Source organism: Lithobates pipiens, unplaced genomic scaffold, assembly GCF_037356315.1.
Source record: "Lithobates pipiens isolate NorthernLeopardFrog02 unplaced genomic scaffold, aLitPip1_a1.2 Scaffold_13, whole genome shotgun sequence".
Lineage (NCBI taxonomy): Eukaryota > Metazoa > Chordata > Amphibia > Anura > Ranidae > Lithobates > Lithobates pipiens.
The window spans coordinates 413,935,132-413,952,349 of record NW_027507718.1 but is presented as its reverse complement, the minus strand read 5'-3'; positions in this window follow the sequence as shown (position 1 = coordinate 413,952,349).

Here is a 17,218-nt window from a genome sequence, read left to right as displayed (position 1 = left end):
AATCACTTTAATCATCAGTAAGCTGACTGGGTTCTTTCTACAGCCTCTACCACTCTTGTAAAAAGCTATCCTTGTTATAAATCAGATGGGCATTCTTGCCCAGCAAGGTTCCTACTTAAAGGGGTTGTAAAGTTTTTTTGTTTTTTTTAAATAACAAACATGTTATACTTACCTCCACTGTGTAGCTCATTTTGCACAGAGTGGCCCGAACCTGGTCTTCTGGGGTCCCTCGGCGGCTGTCTCGGCTCCCCCCCGCAAGTACTTCTCACGTTCATGTGAGCTCCCTCGCATGGTGAGAAGCACTTGCAGGACCGCTCCCATGATACAGCCGCTCACTGTATCACTCAGGCCTCGCCCCCGGCACGCCGTGTCATTGGATGTGATTGACAGCAGCGGGAGCCAATGGCTGCGCTGCTTTCAATCCATCGACTCTAGCCAATCAGCGGCCAGGCTGAGCGGTGAAGAGGACGTCAGGGGTGAGCACGGGACTTTCGAGGGGTCAGGTACGTTTTTTCACCTTAATGCATAGAATTTACAACTCCTTTAAGATCACCATGGTACAATGGGTACAATAAGTGTTCTTTTAATTAAGTTCCAACAAGTTCAAATACCAATTCATGCATAGTAGACCAAACTGCAACTAGATGCAAAACCTTGTATCTGTCACAGATCACATGTAAATATAATACAAACCCCTCCAAGCAAATACAAAGATGCATCTAGGTCAATGGTTTGTTGTTTTAATTTTAAGTAAAGTGTTTTTAATGATATAACTGTAGCGTACACCCTTAAAAGGGTCAACAGGGATCCCCCACCCGGCACAGCCAGGCACACTGAATTTTCACAGGCCCTCCAGGGACAAAGAACAGTAAGTGACTGTTTTTTTGTGATTTATTGAACTTAACTTCATTAAGTCAATTAACTTAACTTTCATATGACCTACGTCAAAATAAAATTAATATAGCGAGCACAAAAATTGATTTTTTGCATTCATATTGTGACGTACGTCAATGTTTAGTTACTAGTTACTAGTCAATATGGCCCTGTTTTAAACAAAAATTATGAAGTATTGGTAGTAAAGACTTTTTAGAGAATTCCTAGCAGCCTGCATCCAGTATGGTGCTTTCCTCTGCCTCTAGAGTTCCTTCCTCTATGCCCAACAGCTACACCTTGGAGTGCTTTGCAAGTCTCTCTGCATTTCAAGAAAGGAAGATTTTACCTATTAAATGTTTAGAATAAAGTTGGCCATCACAAGCTCAGTCTTCACATATAAGATCCAGTAATTTGATTAGATAGCTGACAATATAAGACTGATGCTGACAAAATAAAAAATGGAAAGCTCAGAATAGAGTACATGGGCCACTCTCCAAACTTCCATTTGTATATTTAAAGTGGAAGTAAACCCTTCTATCGTTTTCAGTCAAGGAAGCTGCCATCTTGGCCTCTAATGATTCTTCAACTGCCATAATGATGCACATGTGATCAGTTATGAAACCAGCCATTGGATGGTTTGAAAGTTTGGTTGAGAGCACAAACAATGTGAAAGTTAGCATTTCCGGCATGCCAGGTATGTAAGTGTTTTTTGAAGCTGGGTTTACTCCCGCTTTAAGGCCACTTTTTATCTTACCATGTACATTTACATTCCTGGATGTACCCTTTCAGACTTAGTTATTATTGTCATACCGCATTTGAATGGAGTGTCATTTCCAAGCTACACTCCAAACTCTAACCTGTCTCTAACACTTTACCAACCCCCTAATATTCCTTCACACTTATTTTGATCTTGCTTCTAGCCTTTCCAATCAAATAAACTTGTAATGTCTTACTTGTCCCTATCTCTGATATGTAATACTTATCTTAACACTGAAAAAAATAGTACTTAAACTGAATAAATTCCATTGTGTGGAGTTGAGTTCTTCCAATACATCATTCTTGCACTCTGTATTACACATAATTCTTAGTATCCCCTCCTCCCACTACGGCAGGCCTAGGTTCCAGCTGCCACTCTCTCCAATAGTATCTCTTCTGCCACTTCTGGTACCACAATGCTTCTTTTTGGCTTTTGAATGCCCACTGATATGCACAAGAGTTATATCATTCCCAACACCTAGCTCTATAGCTGGCATGCTGAGTAGGGATGAGCTTCGTGTTCGAGTCGAACATACGTTCGACTCGAACATCGGCTGTTCGCCCGTTCGGCGAAGTCCGGACGTTTTGGTCCATTCGCGCCAAATTCGTGTGGCGCTCACGGCCCACAATGCACTGCGATGGCGCAGTGCATTGCTGGCTCATGATTGGCCAAGCATGCACTGTGACCCCGCATGCTTGGCCAATCGCAGCGCCAGCAGCGAGGAGAGCCATGATTGGCCACAGGCAGGATGCCTGTGGCCAATCATAGCTCAGGCTGTGCAGTGCACGCCCCACACTATATAAGGCCGCCAGCACGGCGACCTTGTGTAGTGTGTTGGCGTCTGAAGCAGTGGGTGTTCTGTGTACCTTCAACACAGTACACACCGATCGTTTTCGGCCGATTTTCTTGCTGTTGTGTAGTGGTTGTTGTCTGCGTGCCCTGACCGCAGTATACACCGCTATATTCACCTCACCTATATAGCTAGTGATCTATCTTTTATAATAGAGCTTGCAGTCAGTAGTGTTAGGAGCTAGTGCGTGCTGTCTGCGTGCTCTGTACCCAGTACATACCGCTATATCCACCTACATAGCTCTTCTCTATTTGAGCCCACTTGCCATCTGCAGGAGTTATTGGAAGTTGTGTGTGCCTCCAGCACAGCACAGTATACATCTGTATATACCCCTTTCTCTCATGTGTTCTATAATAAAGGCATCTGCAGGAGTTAGTGGGTGTTCTGTGTACCTTCAACACAGTACACACCGATCGTTTTCGGACGATTTTCGATCTTGCTGTTGTGTAGTGGTTGTTGTCTGCGTGCCCTGACCACAGTATACACCGCTATATTCACCTCACCTATATAGCTGGTGATCTATCTTTTATAATAGAGCTTGCAGTCAGTAGTGTTAGGAGCTAGTGCGTGCTGTCTGCGTGCTCTGTACCCAGTACATACCGCTATATCCACCTACATAGCTCTTCTCTATTTGAGCCCACTTGCCATCTGCAGGAGTTATTGGAAGTTGTGTGTGCCTCCAGCACAGCACAGTATACATCTGTATATACCCCTTTATCTCTGGTGTTCTATAAAAAAGGCATCTGCAGGAGTTAGTGGGTGTTGTGTGCCTCCAGCACAATATAAACTACCCAACTGCTGTTTTACCCAACTCCCTTCAGGCCATTACCATGTCTGGAAGGCCAGCAAGGAGAGGCAGACAGGCGCGAGCCGATAAAAGAGGGCAAGCAGGCTCTGTGTCTAGAGACAACAGTGCTGGTCGTGGACGCGGTGCATTGTCATCAGCACGTGGCCATGGGACACGCTTGTCCTTCTTTTCGGCAGCTGGACATGTTGAGCCGCAACATGCCAACGACTTGGTAGAGTGGATGACCAAGCCCTCTTCATCCTCCTCATCCTCTCTCACCCAGTCTCAGGGTAGTCGCAAAGCAGCTGCCAACGCATCGTCTTCCCTCCTCTCAATGTCATCATCAGTGACTCCTTCCTTAGACCCACCACGTCCTCCTGAGGAGTCTCCTGAACTCTTTGAGCACAGTGTTGGGTACATGCTCCAGGAGGATGCCCAGTGTTTTGTAGCCTCTGATGATGACACTCAGCTAGAGGAAGGCAGTAGCGTGAATGCAGAGAGAGGGGATGCTCAAGAAGGACAGCAATCTGCAGCATACTGCCAGGTTTGCTACAGCGATGAAGAGGGAGGGGATGATGAGGGCACTGACTCCACATGGGTGCCTGGTAGGAGAGAGGAGGAGGAGGAGGCACATGTCCAGGATGCCCTCCGGGGGCCAGCTTAGGGGCAGCACACTGACTGAATCACACACCGCAGAGCTCCGCCTGTGCAGGGCGCTGCCTCTGCACGTTATGCTAAAAGTTCTTTGGTGTGGGCCTTTTTTGAGACGAGTGCATCAGATCGCACCGCTGCTATTTGCAACATATGTCTCAAGCGTATCTCGCGTGGCCAAAACATCAGCCGCTTGGGCACCACATGCTTGACCAGACATATGTTGACCTGCCATGCAGCTCGTTGGCAAGCGTACCTCAAAGACCCACACCAAAGAACAAAGCGGCCCTCTCCTTGCTCCTCATCAGCTGGCATCTCCAACCCCACTAGACCTTCAGTCCTCTCTGAAACCTGCTCTGAGAGGAATGAAGGTGTAGAATTAGGTGTGTCACAGCCAAGTGCTTCTGGGCACTCTGCTAGCAGTACACCCACGTCCGATTATAGCAGGCAAATGTCCCTGCCCCAGCTGCTGGACCGGCGAAAGAAGTTCACTCCCAGCCATCCACATGCCCAGCGGTTGAATGCTAGCTTGGCTAAATTGCTAGCACTTCAACTGCTGCCTTTTCAGTTGGTAGACTCGGTCCCCTTCCGTGAGTTTGTACAATGTGCGGTTCCTCAGTGGCAGGTCCCCAAACGCCACTTATTCTCACGGAAGGCGATTCCGGCTCTCTACCGGCATGTGGAAGGCAATGTCCTTGCCTCGCTGGACAGGGCGGTCAGCGGTAAGGTGCATATTACCGCTGACTCATGGTCCAGCAGGCATGGACAGGGACGTTACCTGTCTTTCACGGCCCATTGGGTCACTCTTCTGGCAGCTGGGAAGGATGCAGGACAAGGTGCAGTAGTGTTGGAGGTTGTTCCGCCACCACGCCTCCAAAATGCTACTTTTGGTTGTGACACACCTCTCTCCTCCACCCCCCCTCTTCTTCTTCCTCCATGGCCTCTTCCAGTGCTCTGTCCTCAGAACCAGCGGTGCTCCGTAGGCGTTCCAGGGGCTACGCAAGTACGCAGGCAAAGCGATGCCATGCCGTGCTTGCGCTGGTTTGTTTGGGGGACAGGAGCCACACTGGGGCGGATGTTTTGTCAGCTCTGCAGGGGCAGGCCGAGAGGTGGTTGACGCCATGCCAGCTTAAGCCAGGAATTGTGGTTTGCGACAATGGCACCAACCTCCTCTCCGCCCTCCGACAGGGACAACTGACCCATGTGCCCTGTGTAGCTCACGTCCTTAACCTGGTGGTGCAGCGGGTCTTGGGCAGGTATCCCGGCTTACAGGATGTCCTGAAGCAGGCCAGGAAAGTATGTGTGCATTTCCGCCGATCATTTAATGCCTGTGCTCGGCTGGCTGAGCTCCAAAAGGAGTTGAACCTGCCCAAGAACCGCCTTATATGTGACATGCCCACCAGGTGGAACTCAACGTTGGCCATGCTGCAGCGGCTGCACACGCAGCAGAGGGCCATCAATGAGTACCTGTGCGACTACGTCACCAGGACAGGGTCAGGGGAGCTCGGATTTTTCTCACCACGCCAGTGGGGCATGATCAGGGATGCATGCACTGTCCTGTCACCGTTTGAGGAGGCCACAAGGATGGTGAGCAGTGACAGTGCATGCATCAGTGACACTGTACCTCTTGTCCACCTCTTGGAGCATACGCTGCGTGGAATAATGGACAGGGCACTTGAGGCAGAACAGAGGCAAGAAGAGGAGGACTTCCTTGCATCTCAAGTCCCCTTTATCCAGACAGTGTTCCTGCTGTGCCACCCATCACACAGGAAGAGGATGAGGAGGAGGAAGAGGAGGAGGAGGATGATTGTGTCAGCATGGAGGTAGAGGCTGGCACTCAGCATCAGCAGCAGCAGTCCTGTAGGGATGATTTATAGTCCCAAGAAACACGTGGACTTGTACGTGGCTGGGAGGAGGTAGCTGCGGATCATGTTGTCCTTAGTGACCCAGAGGACTCCGGACTGAATGCCTCAGCTAACCTACGCTGCATGGCCTCCCTGATCCTGCAAAGCCTGCGGAAGGATCCTCGTATTCTTCGGATCAAGGAGAGGGACCATTACTGGCTGGCCACTCTCCTTGATCCACTGTACAAGGGTAAGGTTGCCGACCTTATCTTGCCATCGCAGAGGGAGCAGAGGGTGAGACATCTCCGGGAGGCCTTGCAGAAAGGTTTGTGCAACGCGTTCCCAGAGACTGGGAGGTTACAAACTCCTGGTCCTGGACAACGTGTTGCTGAGGCATCGGTCAGAAGGAGCGGTGGAGAAGGTGGCCGTCTGACTGATGCTTTCAGACAATTTTTTAGTCGGCAGCCCCAAGGTATGATCGGTTCCAGCAACCATCGCCAGCGTCTGATTTACATGGTGCAGGAATACCTAGGGGCAAGGTCAGACTTGGACACCTTTCCCACCGAAAATCCTCTGGCTTACTGGGTCTTGAGGATGGATCACTGGCCAGAGCTTGCACAGTATGCAATTGAGCTACTGGCCTGTCCTGCATCCAGCGTTCTTTCGGAACGCACCTTCAGTGCTGCTGGTGGCTTTGTTACCGATCACAGGGTGCGCCTGTCCACCGAATCAGTTGATCGACTGACCTTCATCAAGATGAATCAGTCTTGGATCACCCACAGCTACCAAGCACCTGAAGCTGATGTAACCGAATAATTTTTTTTAAATATCACATCCCTTCAAGACTGCCTATGCTGATGCTGAGTGACTGTCCTGTTATGTTGATTGTCTATCCTCTTCCTCCTCCGATGATATGTTGGAAGAACATTTCTGTTTCTGGGTGATGCCATCAGCCCAATTTTTCTGCCCCTGTTTAACAGGGGCATTTAAGTACAATTTTTGATGCAATGCTTTGCAGCAGGGCTAATTCCTGCAATAAAACAAGAGTATATGGGAGAGGTTGCAGTGTTGTGGGACCAGCACCAGTGCCTAAGGCCCAATTTTTCTGCCCCTCTTTAACAGGGGCGTTTAAATACAATTTTTGATGCAATGCTTTGCAGCAGGGCTAATTCCTGCAATAAAACTAGAGTATATGGGAGAGGTTGCAGTGTCGTGGCACCAGCACCAGTGCCATCAGCCCAATTTTTCTGCCCCTGTTTAACAGGGGCGTTTAATTACAATTTTTGATGCAATGCTTTGCAGCAGGGCTAATTCCTGCAATAAAACTAGAGTATATGGGAGAGGTTGCAGTGTCGTGGCACCAGCACCAGTGCCTAAGACCCAATTTTTCTGCCCCTCTTTAACAGGGGCGTTTAAGTACAATTTTTGATGCAATGCTTTGCAGCAGGGCTAATTCCTGCAATAAAACTAGAGTATATGGGAGAGGTTGCAGTGTCGTGGCACCAGCACCAGTGCCTAAGGCCCAATTTTTCTGCCCCTCTTTAGCAGGGGTGTTTAAGTACAATTTTTGATGCAATGCTTTGCAGCAGGGCTAATTCCTGCAATAAAACTAGAGTATATGGGAGAGGTTGCAGTGTCGTGGCACCAGCACCAGTGCCATCAGCCCAATTTTTCTGCCCCTGTTTAACAGGGGCGTTTAATTACAATTTTTGATGCAATGCTTTGCAGCAGGGCTAATTCCTGCAATAAAACTAGAGTATATGGGAGAGGTTGCAGTGTCGTGGCACCAGCACCAGTGCCTAAGGCCCAATTTTTCTGCCCCTCTTTAACAGGGGCGTTTAAGTACAATTTTTGATGCAATGCTTTGCAGCAGGGCTAATTCCTGCAATAAAACTAGAGTATATGGGAGAGGTTGCAGTGTCGTGGCACCAGCACCAGTGCCTAAGGCCCAATTTTTCTGCCCCTCTTTAGCAGGGGTGTTTAAGTACAATTTTTGATGCAATGCTTTGCAGCAGGGCTAATTCCTGCAATAAAACTAGAGTATATGGGAGAGGTTGCAGTGTCGTGGCACCAGCACCAGTGCCATCAGCCCAATTTTTCTGCCCCTGTTTAACAGGGGCGTTTAATTACAATTTTTGATGCAATGCTTTGCAGCAGGGCTATTTCCTGCAATAAAACTAGAGTATATGGGAGAGGTTGCAGTGTCGTGGCACCAGCACCAGTGCCTAAGGCCCAATTTTTCTGCCCCTCTTTAACAGGGACATGTAATTACATTTCTTGATATAATATTTCACAGGAGGGCCCGTTCCTGTGCCCACCCAGAGTAACTGTGAGCACCAGCACCACAACCACCAAAGGTCAATTTTTCTACCACTGTTCAACAATGGCATGTAATTACAATTCTTGATATAATCGTTCACAGCAGGGCGCTCCAGCGCCCACCAAGAGTCACTTTGAGGGCTTACAATGATGTGGCAAAACCAACACCTTGTTCCGCCATTTCTGCAGAGCATATAGGGCAGGCCCCTACTTTCAAACATCCAACTTACAAACATCTCCTACTTGCAAACGGAAGGAGACAACAGCAAGTGAGATGAAAAAAGATGGACGACAAAACAAATTATACAGGGGTGATAACCCTTCCCTATGTTTTCCAAAAAGCTTAAAAAAAATTTTTGGACTGGAGCTACACTTTAAAAATGTACCAGTTGAAAATTACAAACAGATTCAACTTAACACAACAAACCTACACAGTCCCTGTCTTGTTTGCACCGCCTGTATACTGCTGTTCTGAGTATATAGGGCCTGGGGGCCACACGCATTTCCTTTTTTTAATATGGGTACGGGGTTCCCCTTAATATGCGTACAAGACCCAAAGGGGCTGGTAATGGGCAGGGAGGGCTACCCATGCCATTTTTCTCAATGATTTTCAACCATATTGCAGGAACCAGATATAACATTAAAACCGCAAGCAGCTTTAAATGACGTTATTTCCGTTAAATGTCATTTTGTGCAGGGACTGTTCTAAACACGGGAAACACGTGGCACTTCACAGGCATACTACAGACACCCCCCAGGCACCATATTTAAAGGAATATTTCACTTTTTTTTCCCACTTTAATCGTCATTAAAATCAGTGCTCCCGCCAAAACGGCTGTTTTTAAAACTTTTTTTTGCATTGACCCATGTCCCCTGGGGCAGGAGCCAGGTCCCCAAACCCTTTTTAGGACAGTATCTTGCATATTAGCCATTAAAATTAGCACTTTTAATTTCGAACGTTCGAGTCCCATAGACTTCAATGGGGTTCTAACGTTCGTATGAATTTGGGGTCCGTTCGAAAGTTCTGGTGCGAACCGAACCGGGGGGTGTTCGGCTCATCCCTAATGCTGAGAATGAGCTGGAATGTACATTACATGGTGTATGTCCTGTGCATTATACATAAAAACAACATTTTGTCGCTGGGGTTTTCTGGTAAAGAGATACTGCATGTCTCTTTTGCAAAAATTATCCTACTCCTTTTTACTACAAGACTTTGGTTCTTCTTTAAAGTCCAGCTACAGGTACAATAATCATAGATATGACCTTAAAAACTTACATAGAGAACTCATATCAAACTCTTCACACCCAACCTAATCCTAAAATGTAATTCCATCCATTTCCTAAACCTTAACCCCCTAACCTAAACCAGTTAACCTCTAAAACAGAACTATAATCTAAAATTTACTTTTGGGCCAGGCCAATGCTTATTTTATTGGGCTAATGCTTCAGCATGCTGATGTTCCCACCTTAGCCCTGTGCATTTTATACCAAAATCTTAATGCCTTTACAGATTAGCATCTAAAGATAATTTCTAATTGGCTTCTGTCATGGGTTACTGCACGCTCTGCAGTGCTTGATGAACTATATGAAGTGCATAATTTCTTTAAGATATGATATATATTTACAAATAATAATTCTTTCATATGCTGTATATACTTGTATATCAAAATTGTCACAATTAAGAAAACCTCACCATATTTTGATAACAAGACTAACCTTATTCACTTAGTATGCATCACTCTCCAGAGGGATATCCATAGGAGGCAACATCAAATTAAAGACAAAGAAGTTCTTAGCGCCCTTCTTAAGCATAAAATCATTAATTATTTTCAGAATTAATTATAACTTGGTTAGGCGTTTCATGCAAGGTATGACAATTACCAAAGATGAGTGAAGAAAAGCCATAAAGCAAGCCACACAAATCCCTGAAGGACTCATAAAGTCACAATAAACTTGGGAACACTATTAAAATGTATAAATGCACAGCCAGATTCAGTCATTAACAGATCTTTTCAAACTCAATTATGCCAGTTTCATTGTATTGATGTAGCTATGGATTGACTGCTGCATGTTGATTTCATATTTTTATGGAATAAATCGTTTCATTAAACATATTAAGTGCAGGTCTGCACATATAAAAATATATAGACTATATTTGCTTGTAGAATTTGTCTACTTCAAAGACTGCAGACAAACCTTATTTATGTCTGTTATCTTACTGACATTTGTCCTCTCCTACATCTAATAAAAACTGTTTTCTCCAGAACAGTCATTACAGTTTTTTTTTTAATTAATTAGGTAATTAGGCTAATTGTTTAAAAGGAGGGTTTATTGGTCAGTCTCACAACAAGAGCTATTCTAATGAATAAAAGTACTTTGTATTTTATGGGCACTTGTCTTCTCCAAAAGCAATTTGTTTAAACAAACACTCACTTTATTGTTAAAGCCCAACACTGTGTTTCATGCTTCCTTACCCCTTAGAAGAAGTCCCCTCCGCCATTATTTTCGGTTTTTGTATTGATGTCCTCTGGCTGGTCATATGACACAAAGGCTACTCTTTGTGCTTGGTTTTCATTGTCAGTGATTGGTCTGATGAAGTGTATTGACAGTAAACTGGTCTGCATTTGTCATTTGCTCTATGATTCTTCTAAGCCCTTGTAAACACGGTCGGAGATTCCGACAACCAAATCCGTCGGATTTTGTCCGACAGATCTTGTCCGAAACTGTTGCATACACACGGTCGGACAAAGTTGTCGGAAAATCCGATCTTTCAGAACGTGATGACGTAATTTCGTTACGATGGGACTACGTTCAGGCTAGTAGCCAATAGCTTTGATGTAGGAATTTCATCTGAGCATGCGTGGCACTTTGTCCGATCGGAATTCTCTACACATGATCGGAGTATGTCTGATCGGAGCATTTTGTCGGAAAATATTTCCAGCAAGTTGGAAAATTTGATCCGACGGATATTCCGACGGAAACAGTCTGATGCAGACCACACACAGTCGGAATATCCGACAAAAAGCTCCGATCTGACACATTCCGTCGGAATCTCCGATCGTGTGTACAAGGGCTACGGATGGCTTTTCCTAGGAGCAAAGCTTTATATATAAATCCATGATGGTCCATTTTTCAAGCAAGTGTTAAAGAGGAAGTATATATTGTGAGTTGTTGGTTGGGTTACTTTGGGTGTTATGTCCAACCTTCTCCTATACCAGCACACTCTGGACTGGCAGGTAAAAAAGCAGCTATGCAATGTGTGATTTTTTTTTTTTGTCTTTGTTGTTTACTATATTGGATTTTGATAAATGGAGGAGAAGGCCAGAGTGGGTATCTTGTTCAGTCTCAGAGTATTTCAGGAATACATGTGCTTAGTCTCAAAGAGTCCCTCAGTTGCAAACTGAATTTCTTATTTCCCATTACACATGCCGTCCTGTTATTAATTCTTTATTTTGTTCAAGAAGAAAAGTGGTACAATAGTGTTTTTATATGTGGTCATGTAGATATACAACATATATTCCACATAGGCATTCATGGGTAAATACATATTGCATGTTTTGATTGTCAGTATCCAATTAGCATATTACAGAGTAAGAGGTCAATGTCACCCAGGGATCCAAAGGGGCATAGAAAAAGAGGAGGGAGAAATGATAGTGGGCATTAGTGGGCATGAGGTAAGGATAGTGGGCAATAGTGGGCATGAGGTAAGGATTCGGAGCAGAAAAAAAAATCCTTTTTCAATACTTCTAGGTAGTATTGAAAGGAGATGAGGGGACCTCACTCTTGCATATCTAAGGAAGAAGGCTTATGTGTTTTCACTGAAGAACCTCTTATCACTTGCAAAGGATGTTTCCATTGTCCTGGGAGGAGGTAAGTCTTTTTTTTATTCTAAAATAAGTTTATCTCACAATTTTTATCATGATCAAAAGAAAAGAAAAATTATAAATGAAATGTTGAGCAATGCATCTGCAACAGATTTGGACAATGATTACCTACAGTATTTCTACAGCCATTTTTCAAATCATCTAATTAGTTTCTTCCTGTTTCTCCCACCATTCTCTCTTGTGCTGGTTTTACAAACTTGCACCAGTCCTAGTTACAGTGCCTTGAAAAAGTATTCATACCCCCTAAAATGTTACACATTCTGTCATGTTACAACCGTTTTGGTTGTATTTTATTGGGATCTTATGTGATAGGCCAACACAAAGCAGCACAAAATGTGACATGGAAGGAAAATTATACATGTTAATGTTTAACAAATAAATATGTGCAAATTGCAGAGTGCATTTGTATTTAGCCCCCTTTACTCTGATACCCCTAACTAAAATCTAGAGGAGCCAATTGCCTTCAGAAGTCACCTAATTAGTAAATAGAGTCCACCTGTGTGTAATTTAATCTCAGTATAAATACAACTGTTGAAGTGTCGCCCTCAGAAATTTGTTAGAGAACCTTAGTGAACAAACAGTATCATGAAGGCCGAAGAACACACCAGACAAGTCATGAATAAAGTTTTGAAGAAGTTTAAAGCAGGGTTAGGTTATAAAAAGTATCCCAAGCTTTAAAAATCTCATAGAGCACTGTTTCATCCAAAAATGGAGAGAGTATGTCACAACTGCAAACCTACCAAGACCTGGACATCCACCTAACCTAACAGCCTAGGCAAGGAAAGAATTAATCAGAGAAGCAGCCAAGAAGCCCATGGTAAATCTAGAGATATCCACAGCTTAGGTGGGAGAGTCTGTCCACAGGAGAACTATTAGTTGTGCACTCGACAAACCTGGCCTTTATGGAAGAGTGGCAAGAAGAAACCCGTTGTTGAGAGAAAGCCATAAGAAGTCCTGTTTGCTGTGTCCCCCACATGGCTTCTCGCAAACTGCAAATGTGGAAAAAGGTGCTCTGGTCAGATGAGAGCAAAATTGAACTTTTTGGCCTAAAATCAAAGTGCTATGTGTGGCAGAAAATGAACACTGCACATCACCCTGAACGCACCATCCACACCGTGAAACATGGTGGTGGCAGCATCGTGTTGTGGCAATGCTTTTCATCAACAGAGACAGGCAAGCTGGTCAGAGTTGATGGGAAGATGGATGGAGCCAAATACAGGGAAATCTTAGAATAAATTTTTTTAGAGTCTGCAAAAGACTTGAAACTGGGGCAGAGGTTCAACTTCCAGCAGGATAACAACCATAAACATACAGCCAGAGTTACAATGGAATGGTTTAGATCAAAGCATATTCATGTGTTAGAATGGCCCAGTCAAAGTGCAGACCTAAATCCATTGAGAATCTGTGGCAAGATTTGAAAATTGCTGTTCACAGACCCTCTCCATCCAATCTGACAGAGCTTGAGCTATTTTGCAAAGACGGATGAGCAAAAATTTCACTCTCTAGATGTGCAAAGCTGGTAGAGACATACGCAAAAAGACTTGCAGCTGTAATTGCAGCACAAGATGGTTCTACAAAGTATTGACTCAGGGGGGCTAAATACAAATGTACGCCACACTTTTCAGATATTTATTTATAAGAAAAATGTAAAACTATTTATAATTTTCCTTCTACTTCATAATTATGTGCCACTTTGTGTTGGTCTATCACATAAAATCCCAATAAAATACATTTACCTTTTTGGTTGTAACATGACCAAATGTGTAAAATGTTAAGGGGTATAAATACTTTTTCAAGGCACTGTGTGCTTATACATTGTTTGTACAGCTCTGCAGAATTGGTTAACTTAAAAATGTTTGAATTAAATCCAAACTGGAAGCACACAGCTAAACACACCTAAATATACTAATATGAACTGTTTTATCTGCCAAAGAATTTGTAATTTTGTACAGCCACTTTTGTGATTTATACACCTATGCTATAAAGCAGTGGCCTTTAAACCGCAGCCTGCGCCCAGATGCGGCCCTTTGCTTGCCCTTTTCAGCCCTTGTGGGACTATTCCTCATACCAATATTAGACACTATTCATCCCACTGACACTAACAATGAGGTGCCATTTCTTCCAGTGGCATCAACAGTGGGGTGCAATTCCTCCCACTGACACCAAGAATGGAACACGATTCCTCCTACCAGTACCAAAGATGGGGTACTATTCTTCCAAATGAAACCATCATTCCTCCCACCAATATCAATTATAGGATACCATTTCTCCTCTTACTGGCCACAGGTGCATTATTTACATACTTAACTATATGACTTGACTTACACATTTCCCTCTGGGGCATTTTCAACCCCCAATGGCCACCCCCCTAATATCTGAAGGACAGTAAACTGGCCCTTTGTTTAGAAAGTTTGGAGACCCCTGCTGTAGAGCATAGCCAGAGGAGGGACATCACATTCTCTGTTAGAGCTCGTTCACACCAGCGAGACAAGCTGATCGCATGGTCACTGGTGTGCACTGGAAGACGCAGTACCAATGCAGCGATCCCAATGCTATGCACGGATTACTTTTTTTTTTTAACAGAAGTTTATTGAAATGTCACAAGTGACATTTGCGTACAATTCTGTTTACTGTGACATGGTTGTGATGTGATAGTTTTGTGTTTGGGAAACAGGATTGTCTTTGTGTAGGAGCTGCACTGGAAATAGCTGCCAGCATAGCCCCAACACATCTAGTATAAAATGATCTTTAATTTCAAGGAATGCAGTAGTGTCACCTCCTTGCCAATGCAGGAACAGCAACACACTGATTATATTATCAGTTTTGCTCCTTCTGCTCCCTACTACTTCTAGCATGTTCCCTGTCAGCACATGTGCATTCAACAGAGCCTGATTGCCTCCTAGCACAGCCCCCCCCCCCCCCCCCTCTCACTGCTGTAGTGCAGGGGATGAAACCAATTCATATTCATGCACTTATCCTAGCTTTGTGTAACAATTTCATTGCTTTTGCAAGGAATACACCATTTAATTAAATGTGTTTCCTTATCTGCTTGGAGTTCTTCTTAAAAAACGTATCATATCTGGGTTCAGACCTACAATAGCAGTTTGAAGGTACAACAAGCAGATGTAGCAGCATTCTACCTCTGCTATAACATAACCGAGAAGGTAATGATTTGTGTTGCTAGCTGAGCAGTGCTGCAGTGTGCTGACTTATATGGATCCATGTCTCGTACAGTATGATAGGATACCCTGTGTATAGGCTGTTTTTTCTTCTGCATGCACATATCCGAGCAGAAGTAATTGGTTTGTGTGTGTTTTTTTTCCTGCCCCCTCCCATAATCAGAAATCATGATCAGGTACTGCTGTTATGTAAAATATGGCATCCCTGTTTCCCATCCAACGTGAATGTGCTATGCTCGTCACCGTCAGCCACTAGATGGTGTTGCGCATGTGCAGGCATCTCCTCTTCGTGCTTTTGATCAGATGCTTGTCACAGTATCTTTCATGTGATTCCAGCTAGAGATAACCCTATAATGTCTGCAAACCTGTTATCTCTCACTAGTATGAAAGTGAACACACAGAATACAATAATAGCACAATTAACTCCTTATTTGATGCCTTTGATACTGCTTGTCATACACAACAACAATAAGCCATTTGGAAGAGGATCATTGACAGCTTCTACCTGGAATAATATTCTTCCTCTCTGATCGGTCTCTTTTCAAATATAAAAGGCTTGGTTCTGTTCTTTGCAAATCTGAGGTTATAAAAAAATAAAATTTTGACATATTCAACTACCTGGAAGACTTTTGTGACCAATAAAACAGACTTGTTATACTCTGAAGCCCACATTATAAATTGCCCCTTTCTTAAACGCTACAGAGTAATAGTTGATTCCGCATCACATAAAATTGGAAGACTAAAGAACCACAGTGCATTACAGATATATTGTACATTCACATAAGTCATTGCCCCCAAGGAGCTTACAATCTAAGGTCCCTAACTCACATTCATACATACACATATTAGGGTCAATTTAGGCAGAAGCCAATTAACCTACCATCATGTCTTTGGAGTGCCCGGAGGAAACCCATGTCGCATAGAGTTGGTGGAAGGAATTCCTAGATGATTATTTGCCAGTCCAATCTTGGCCAAATCCATGTCATTGGGCATTTCAACACCAGCCAGTCAATTCAAAGCTTGTAAGACCCTCAGAATATATGTTCTTTTGGGTCACATTTTTCCGGTAAGCCTACATCTGTTGAGGTGGCGGTATCCTCACATGGGTGTTCGCATGTTTACCCTTCTGGGAACTAAGCGGTATATTTGAAGTCTGCATGTGGGATCTGAATATTCCTCTGGATTTAAAACAAAAATACTTTATTTTTGCACTCTTTATTTTGTTTTTCACAGTGTTCACTTTTTCATTAATTCTTTGTAAAGTCTATGCGGTTTTGCACATGGATATTAGATTTATTCACAAATCAGTTTTTTTCATAATGGTTTAGCGCTACTTGTTTATAACATTTACATTTTTTGCTAAAATATCCAATTTTAGTGGAGTAGCAGTTTTATTTTGCACATTTGGATAGCGCGGTGGTTTTCCAGATTGGAAGAAATTTACCCCACTATACATGTCGGATAGAGTTGCCACCTTTTCTTCAAGCCAAACCCAAATACAGTAGCGGCACAGAGCATAGCATACAAAAAAATGAAAAACAAAATGTAGTACAAATAGATGGAAAACCTCTATTACCTTTTTAAAAATGGTGCTGCACCAAATGTATGGTATTTTGTTACTTAATGACACCACTGTACACCTGCAAAAGGTCTGTGTGTTTTTGTGTATTGCAGGAATGCACACAATTTTTAACACATTCCTGCAACGCAAAAATTTCCACTTAGGTCAGGGGTAATACAACTGATTCCACTGGCCAGAATATTCGTTTATTCTGGCCACTGGAATAAATGTGCCAAATCTGACACATTCCACGCGAAACTCCAAAAATGGACTGGACAAAGTTATTGACACCGTCTCAAAATTGTAAGAAATAATTGCATTCCAAGTTTGTGATATAATTGTAATTGTGATGTAATTTGTAATTAAACTCACCTGTATCAATGAACAGGTGCTGACAATATATAAATCACACCAGCAACCAGTTAAAATGGTGAAAAATGTACTCAACCTTTCTGTTGTGTGTCTCTGTGTGCCACACGGAGCATGAAGAAGAGAAAGAGCAGCAAAGAATTG